The sequence below is a fragment of the Anopheles coluzzii genome, chromosome X (assembly GCF_943734685.1).
Source record: "Anopheles coluzzii chromosome X, AcolN3, whole genome shotgun sequence".
Lineage (NCBI taxonomy): Eukaryota > Metazoa > Arthropoda > Insecta > Diptera > Culicidae > Anopheles > Anopheles coluzzii.
This window is the reverse complement of record NC_064669.1, coordinates 7,585,010-7,592,243: the sequence shown is the minus strand read 5'-3', so window position 1 is coordinate 7,592,243 and position 7,234 is coordinate 7,585,010. Positions and strand designations below refer to the sequence as shown.

At 41.6% G+C, this 7,234-nt stretch overlaps 1 protein-coding gene across 47 annotated transcripts in view; it reads left to right on the top strand.

The window, feature by feature from the left end:
- Positions 1-1,467: 1,467 nt before the first annotated feature.
- LOC120959413 (uncharacterized) overlaps positions 1,468-7,234 on the top strand; it is a 42,940-nt gene continuing 37,173 nt past the window's right edge. For 7 of the 47 annotated variants that reach the window (XR_007451798.1, XR_007451801.1, XR_007451796.1 and 4 more), the window contains exons 1-10: positions 2,193-2,284; positions 2,365-2,649; positions 2,727-3,004; positions 3,085-3,371; positions 3,449-3,727; positions 3,808-4,092; positions 4,891-5,169; positions 5,250-5,898; positions 5,979-6,462; positions 6,543-7,183. The gene's annotated coding sequence lies outside the window, so the exon portion shown is untranslated. The other 40 variants (XM_049607774.1, XM_049606747.1, XM_049605070.1 and 37 more) reach the window with 36 other exon arrangements.

The following is a 7,234-nucleotide window of genomic DNA, read 5'->3' as shown; positions in this document are numbered from 1 at the left end:
AATGCTCTAAGAATAAAACATCCAATTGTAACAAACGAACACTCCACACCGTCTAGACAGGTCTAGTTTCAATACACACACGTACTGCCCCGTACCGCTAATGCCAAAACGGACTGCGGCTGCAGTGTGCAATAAGAGACGCGTGTCCGCGACTTTAGCGAATGATTCCCACATTTTGCCACCTTACAAAATAACAGGGAACCAATTTCGGTTCCCACAACAAAATGCAACTTTGGCAAAACGATTTCAGGTATCTCGCCTGATGTGTGCTCAGAATCCCTGTACTGGGTCCCTTTTGTTTATGAGTCCCTTCATCCATGGGGCCCCTAACTAGCACAGAAGCTGAGACTTGCTGAGACTACTGTACACATTGTTCTACATGCTGGACTTCCTTACACGGGGCCCCTACATTGACGGGGCCCCCCGCGGCCGCTCAGTCCGCGCACCGTTAAATCCGCCACTGCAGCTAGTGCGAGCACACTTGCTGTGGTCAAGTGTTGTGAAATTGATCAATGGTAACGCTAAGAACAAGTCAATGGAAGAATAGTGACTTAGTGTATGGAAATGACGCACGCAGAAATGGAGAACCAATTGAACGAACTAATGGTAAGAATCAGCGAAATAAGTGACGCGAGTGAAAAAGAGCGGTGGCAACGGTACTTATCAGATTTTGATATAGAAGAAGCCACTACGGACGTTATCCAAGAAACAAGTATGACGATAAACTTTTATTTCGATGTGGAAAATTTGTGAAAAATAGTTATCTTGAAAAACAATGTTGAAAACCTGTGAAAAATAGTTCTGTGAAGGGGATGAAATCAAAAACAGTGATTGTGTCAGAAAACGGTTCCTTGACGTTTAAAATGTGTCGGTCTTATAACAGGCACACCGCCGTTACAGGTGATGCTCAAGTTACACGTGATGCCCAACGGAACGATAAGCTTCTTAGCGAAGCACCACATCTACCAAGGGATGCAGCTAACGATTGATTAAAGGTAAGTTGAGTGAAGCGGTGCTCAAATTGGCACGACTTGTAGACCTCAAATGGTTTACCTCATACTGGCTTTTTCTACAGATTGATCGAAGATGACAACTGTTGACACGTCTGTATGTTGACATAAGAGCGATAATAAGTGCGAGATAATGATAAAGGCAGGTGCGCTTATCGATTAAACCGATAAGCTGATCGACGGTGCCATAAAACACCGTAAAGAGCTAGAGAGAGAGAGAGAGAGTTAAAAGGAATGTTCGGAGCGGTCAGGGTTCGCGCGCCTGGTCAAAGATCGAAGATATAGGAATTTATCGTGAAGCCGTGTAAAAATGGCGTCCAAAAATGCGAATGGATGGCAGTCTTTCGAAAAAAACGCCAAAAGTATTTGGAGCAGTTGGAACGCGAATGGAGGCACGGCGTCTAACTTGGGAAGCCATCGACTTTGTAGCCATCGGCTAAACCATGCGTGTAGTCCCAATTTAGCGTACCAGTTGACGCAGAACGGAACGATAAGCTTCTTAGCGAAGCACCACATCTACCAAGGGATGCAGCTAACGATTGATTACAGGTAAGTTGAGTGAAGCGGTGCTCAAATTGGCACGACTTGTACACCTCAAATGGTTTACCTCATAATGGCTTTTTCTACAGATTGATCGAAGATGACAACTGTTGACACGTCTGTATGTTGACATAAGAGCGATAATAAGTGCGAGATAATGATAAAGGCAGGTGCGCTTATCGATTAAACCGATAAGCTGATCGACGGTGCCATAAAACACCGTAAAGAGCTAGAGAGAGAGAGAGAGAGAGTTAAGCTTGCTGCTTGCTGCAGTGTGCTAGTGTATAACTTAAAATGTGTAGTTTGTAGTTTGTGCAAGTGAAAAATATGTGTTATTGAATCTTGACTCAACAAATTGAATTTCATCGTGCCAGTAATGTAAGAATTATTAAAAATGATTTCACTTTATGTAATAATTTTTCCAAATTTAAAGTGGCCTCATTTTTTCATCAAAGATCGAAGATATAGGAATTTATCGTGAAGCCGTGTAAAAATGGCGTCCAAAAAAATGCGAATGGAAGGCAGTCTTTCGAAAAAAACGCCAATAGTATTTGGAGCAGTTGGAACGCGAATGGAGGCACGGCGTCTAACTTGGGAAGCCATCGACTTTGTAGCCATCGGCTAAACCATGCGTGTAGTCCCAATTTAGCGTACCAGTTGACGCAGAACGGAACGATAAGCTTCTTAGCGAAGCACCACATCTACCAAGGGATGCAGCTAACGATTGATTACAGGTAAGTTGAGTGAAGCGGTGCTCAAATTGGCACGACTTGTACACCTCAAATGGTTTACCTCATAATGGCTTTTTCTACAGATTGATCGAAGATGACAACTGTTGACACGTCTGTATGTTGACATAAGAGCGATAATAAGTGCGAGATAATGATAAAGGCAGGTGCGCTTATCGATTAAACCGATAAGCTGATCGACGGTGCCATAAAACACCGTAAAGAGCTAGAGAGAGAGAGAGAGTTAAGCTTGCTGCTTGCTGCAGTGTGCTAGTGTATAACTTAAAATGTGTAGTTTGTAGTTTGTGCAAGTGAAAAATATGTGTTATTGAATCTTGACTCAACAAATTGAATTTCATCGTGCCAGTAATGTAAGAATTATTAAAAATGATTTCACTTTATGTAATAATTTTTCCAAATTTAAAGTGGCCTCATTTTTTCATCAAAGATCGAAGATATAGGAATTTATCGTGAAGCCGTGTAAAAATGGCGTCAAAAAAATGCGAATGGAAGGCAGTCTTTCGAAAAAAACGCCAATAGTATTTGGAGCAGTTGGAACGCGAATGGAGGCACGGCGTCTAACTTGGGAAGCCATCGACTTTGTAGCCATCGGCTAAACCATGCGTGTAGTCCCTATTTAGCGTACCAGTTGACGCAGAACGGAACGATAAGCTTCTTAGCGAAGCACCACATCTACCAAGGGATGCAGCTAACGATTGATTACAGGTAAGTTGAGTGAAGCGGTGCTCAAATTGGCACGACTTGTAGACCTCAAATGGTTTACCTCATACTGGCTTTTTCTACAGATTGATCGAAGATGACAACTGTTGACACGTCTGTATGTTGACATAAGAGCGATAATAAGTGCGAGATAATGATAAAGGCAGGTGCGCTTATCGATTAAACCGATAAGCTGATCGACGGTGCCATAAAACACCGTAAAGAGCTAGAGAGAGAGAGAGAGAGTTAAGCTTGCTGCTTGCTGCAGTGTGCTAGTGTATAACTTAAAATGTGTAGTTTGTAGTTTGTGCAAGTGAAAAATATGTGTTATTGAATCTTGACTCAACAAATTGAATTTCATCGTGCCAGTAATGTAAGAATTATTAAAAATGATTTCACTTTATGTAATAATTTTTCCAAATTTAAAGTGGCCTCATTTTTTCATCAAAGATCGAAGATATAGGAATTTATCGTGAAGCCGTGTAAAAATGGCGTCCAAAAAAATGCGAATGGAAGGCAGTCTTTCGAAAAAAACGCCAATAGTATTTGGAGCAGTTGGAACGCGAATGGAGGCACGGCGTCTAACTTGGGAAGCCATCGACTTTGTAGCCATCGGCTAAACCATGCGTGTAGTCCCTATTTAGCGTACCAGTTGACGCAGAACGGAACGATAAGCTTCTTAGCGAAGCACCACATCTACCAAGGGATGCAGCTAACGATTGATTACAGGTAAGTTGAGTGAAGCGGTGCTCAAATTGGCACGACTTGTACACCTCAAATGGTTTACCTCATAATGGCTTTTTCTACAGATTGATCGAAGATGACAACTGTTGACACGTCTGTATGTTGACATAAGAGCGATAATAAGTGCGAGATAATGATAAAGGCAGGTGCGCTTATCGATTAAACCGATAAGCTGATCGACGGTGCCATAAAACACCGTAAAGAGCTAGAGAGAGAGAGAGAGTTAAGCTTGCTGCTTGCTGCAGTGTGCTAGTGTATAACTTAAAATGTGTAGTTTGTAGTTTGTGCAAGTGAAAAATATGTGTTATTGAATCTTGACTCAACAAATTGAATTTCATCGTGCCAGTAATGTAAGAATTATTAAAAATGATTTCACTTTATGTAATAATTTTTCCAAATTTAAAGTGGCCTCATTTTTTCATCAAAGATCGAAGATATAGGAATTTATCGTGAAGCCGTGTAAAAATGGCGTCCAAAAAAATGCGAATGGATGGCAGTCTTTCGAAAAAAACGCCAATAGTATTTGGAGCAGTTGGAACGCGAATGGAGGCACGGCGTCTAACTTGGGAAGCCATCGACTTTGTAGCCATCGGCTAAACCATGCGTGTAGTCCCAATTTAGCGTACCAGTTGACGCAGAACGGAACGATAAGCTTCTTAGCGAAGCACCACATCTACCAAGGGATGCAGCTAACGATTGATTACAGGTAAGTTGAGTGAAGCGGTGCTCAAATTGGCACGACTTGTAGACCTCAAATGGTTTACCTCATACTGGCTTTTTCTACAGATTGATCGAAGATGACAACTGTTGACACGTCTGTATGTTGACATAAGAGCGATAATAAGTGCGAGATAATGATAAAGGCAGGTGCGCTTATCGATTAAACCGATAAGCTGATCGACGGTGCCATAAAACACCGTAAAGAGCTAGAGAGAGAGAAAGAGTTAAGCTTGCTGCTTGCTGCAGTGTGCTAGTGTATAACTTAAAATGTGTAGTTTGTAGTTTGTGCAAGTGAAAAATATGTGTTATTGAATCTTGACTCAACAAATTGAATTTCATCGTGCCAGTAATGTAAGAATTATTAAAAATGATTTCACTTTATGTAATAATTTTTCCAAATTTAAAGTGGCCTCATTTTTTCATCAAAGATCGAAGATATAGGAATTTATCGTGAAGCCGTGTAAAAATGGCGTCCAAAAAAATGCGAATGGAAGGCAGTCTTTCGAAAAAAACGCCAATAGTATTTGGAGTAGTTGGAACGCGAATGGAGGCACGGCGTCTAACTTGGGAAGCCATCGACTTTGTAGCCATCGGCTAAACCATGCGTGTAGTCCCAATTTAGCATACCAGTTGACGCAGAACGGAACGATAAGCTTCTTAGCGAAGCACCACATCTACCAAGGGATGCAGCTAACGATTGATTACAGGTAAGTTGAGTGAAGCGGTGCTCAAATTGGCACGACTTGTACACCTCAAATGGTTTACCTCATAATGGCTTTTTCTACAGATTGATCGAAGATGACAACTGTTGACACGTCTGTATGTTGACATAAGAGCGATAATAAGTGCGAGATAATGATAAAGGCAGGTGCGCTTATCGATTAAACCGATAAGCTGATCGACGGTGCCATAAAACACCGTAAAGAGCTAGAGAGAGAGAGAGAGAGAGAGAGTTAAGCTTGCTGCTTGCTGCAGTGTGCTAGTGTATAACTTAAAATGTGTAGTTTGTAGTTTGTGCAAGTGAAAAATATGTGTTATTGAATCTTGACTCAACAAATTGAATTTCATCGTGCCAGTAATGTAAGAATTATTAAAAATGATTTCACTTTATGTAATAATTTTTCCAAATTTAAAGTGGCCTCATTTTTTCATCAAAGATCGAAGATATAGGAATTTATCGTGAAGCCGTGTAAAAATGGCGTCCAAAAAAATGCGAATGGAAGGCAGTCTTTCGAAAAAAACGCGAATAGTATTTGGAGCAGTTGGAACGCGAATGGAGGCACGGCGTCTAACTTGGGAAGCCATCGACTTTGTAGCCATCGGCTAAACCATGCGTGTAGTCCCAATTTAGCATACCAGTTGACGCAGAACGGAACGATAAGCTTCTTAGCGAAGCACCACATCTACCAAGGGATGCAGCTAACGATTGATTACAGGTAAGTTGAGTGAAGCGGTGCTCAAATTGGCACGACTTGTACACCTCAAATGGTTTACCTCATAATGGCTTTTTCTACAGATTGATCGAAGATGACAACTGTTGACACGTCTGTATGTTGACATAAGAGCGATAATAAGTGCGAGATAATGATAAAGGCAGGTGCGCTTATCGATTAAACCGATAAGCTGATCGACGGTGCCATAAAACACCGTAAAGAGCTAGAGAGAGAGAGAGAGAGTTAAAAGGAATGTTCGGAGCGGTCAGGGTTCGCGCGCTAGGTCAAAGATGGAAGATATAGGAATTTATCGTGAAGCCGTGTAAAAATGGCGTCCAAAAATGCGAATGTATGGCAGTCTTTCGAAAAAAACGCCAATAGTATTTGGAGCAGTTGGAACGCGAATGGAGGCACGGCGTCTAACTTGGGAAGCCATCGACTTTGTAGCCATCGGCTAAACCATGCGTGTAGTCCCAATTTAGCGTACCAGTTGACGCAGAACGGAACGATAAGCTTCTTAGCGAAGCACCCCATCTACCAAGGGATGCAGCTAACGATTGATTACAGGTAAGTTGAGTGAAGCGGTGCTCAAATTGGCACGACTTGTACACCTCAAATGGTTTACCTCATAATGGCTTTTTCTACAGATTGATCGAAGATGACAACTGTTGACACGTCTGTATGTTGACATAAGAGCGATAATAAGTGCGAGATAATGATAAAGGCAGGTGCGCTTATCGATTAAACCGATAAGCTGATCGACGGTGCCATAAAACACCGTAAAGAGCGAGAGAGAGAGAGAGAGTTAAGCTTGCTGCTTGCTGCAGTGTGCTAGTGTATAACTTAAAATGTGTAGTTTGTAGTTTGTGCAAGTGAAAAATATGTGTTATTGAATCTTGACTCAACAAATTGAATTTCATCGTGCCAGTAATGTAAGAATTATTAAAAATGATTTCACTTTATGTAATAATTTTTCCAAATTTAAAGTGGCCTCATTTTTTCATCAAAGATCGAAGATATAGGAATTTATCGTGAAGCCGTGTAAAAATGGCGTCCAAAAAAATGCGAATGGAAGGCAGTCTTTCGAAAAAAACGCCAATAGTATTTGGAGTAGTTGGAACGCGAATGGAGGCACGGCGTCTAACTTGGGAAGCCATCGACTTTGTAGCCATCGGCTAAACCATGCGTGTAGTCCCAATTTAGCGTACCAGTTGACGCAGAACGGAACGATAAGCTTCTTAGCGAAGCACCACATCTACCAAGGGATGCAGCTAACGATTGATTACAGGTAAGTTGAGTGAAGCGGTGCTCAAATTGGCACGACTTGTACACCTCAAAT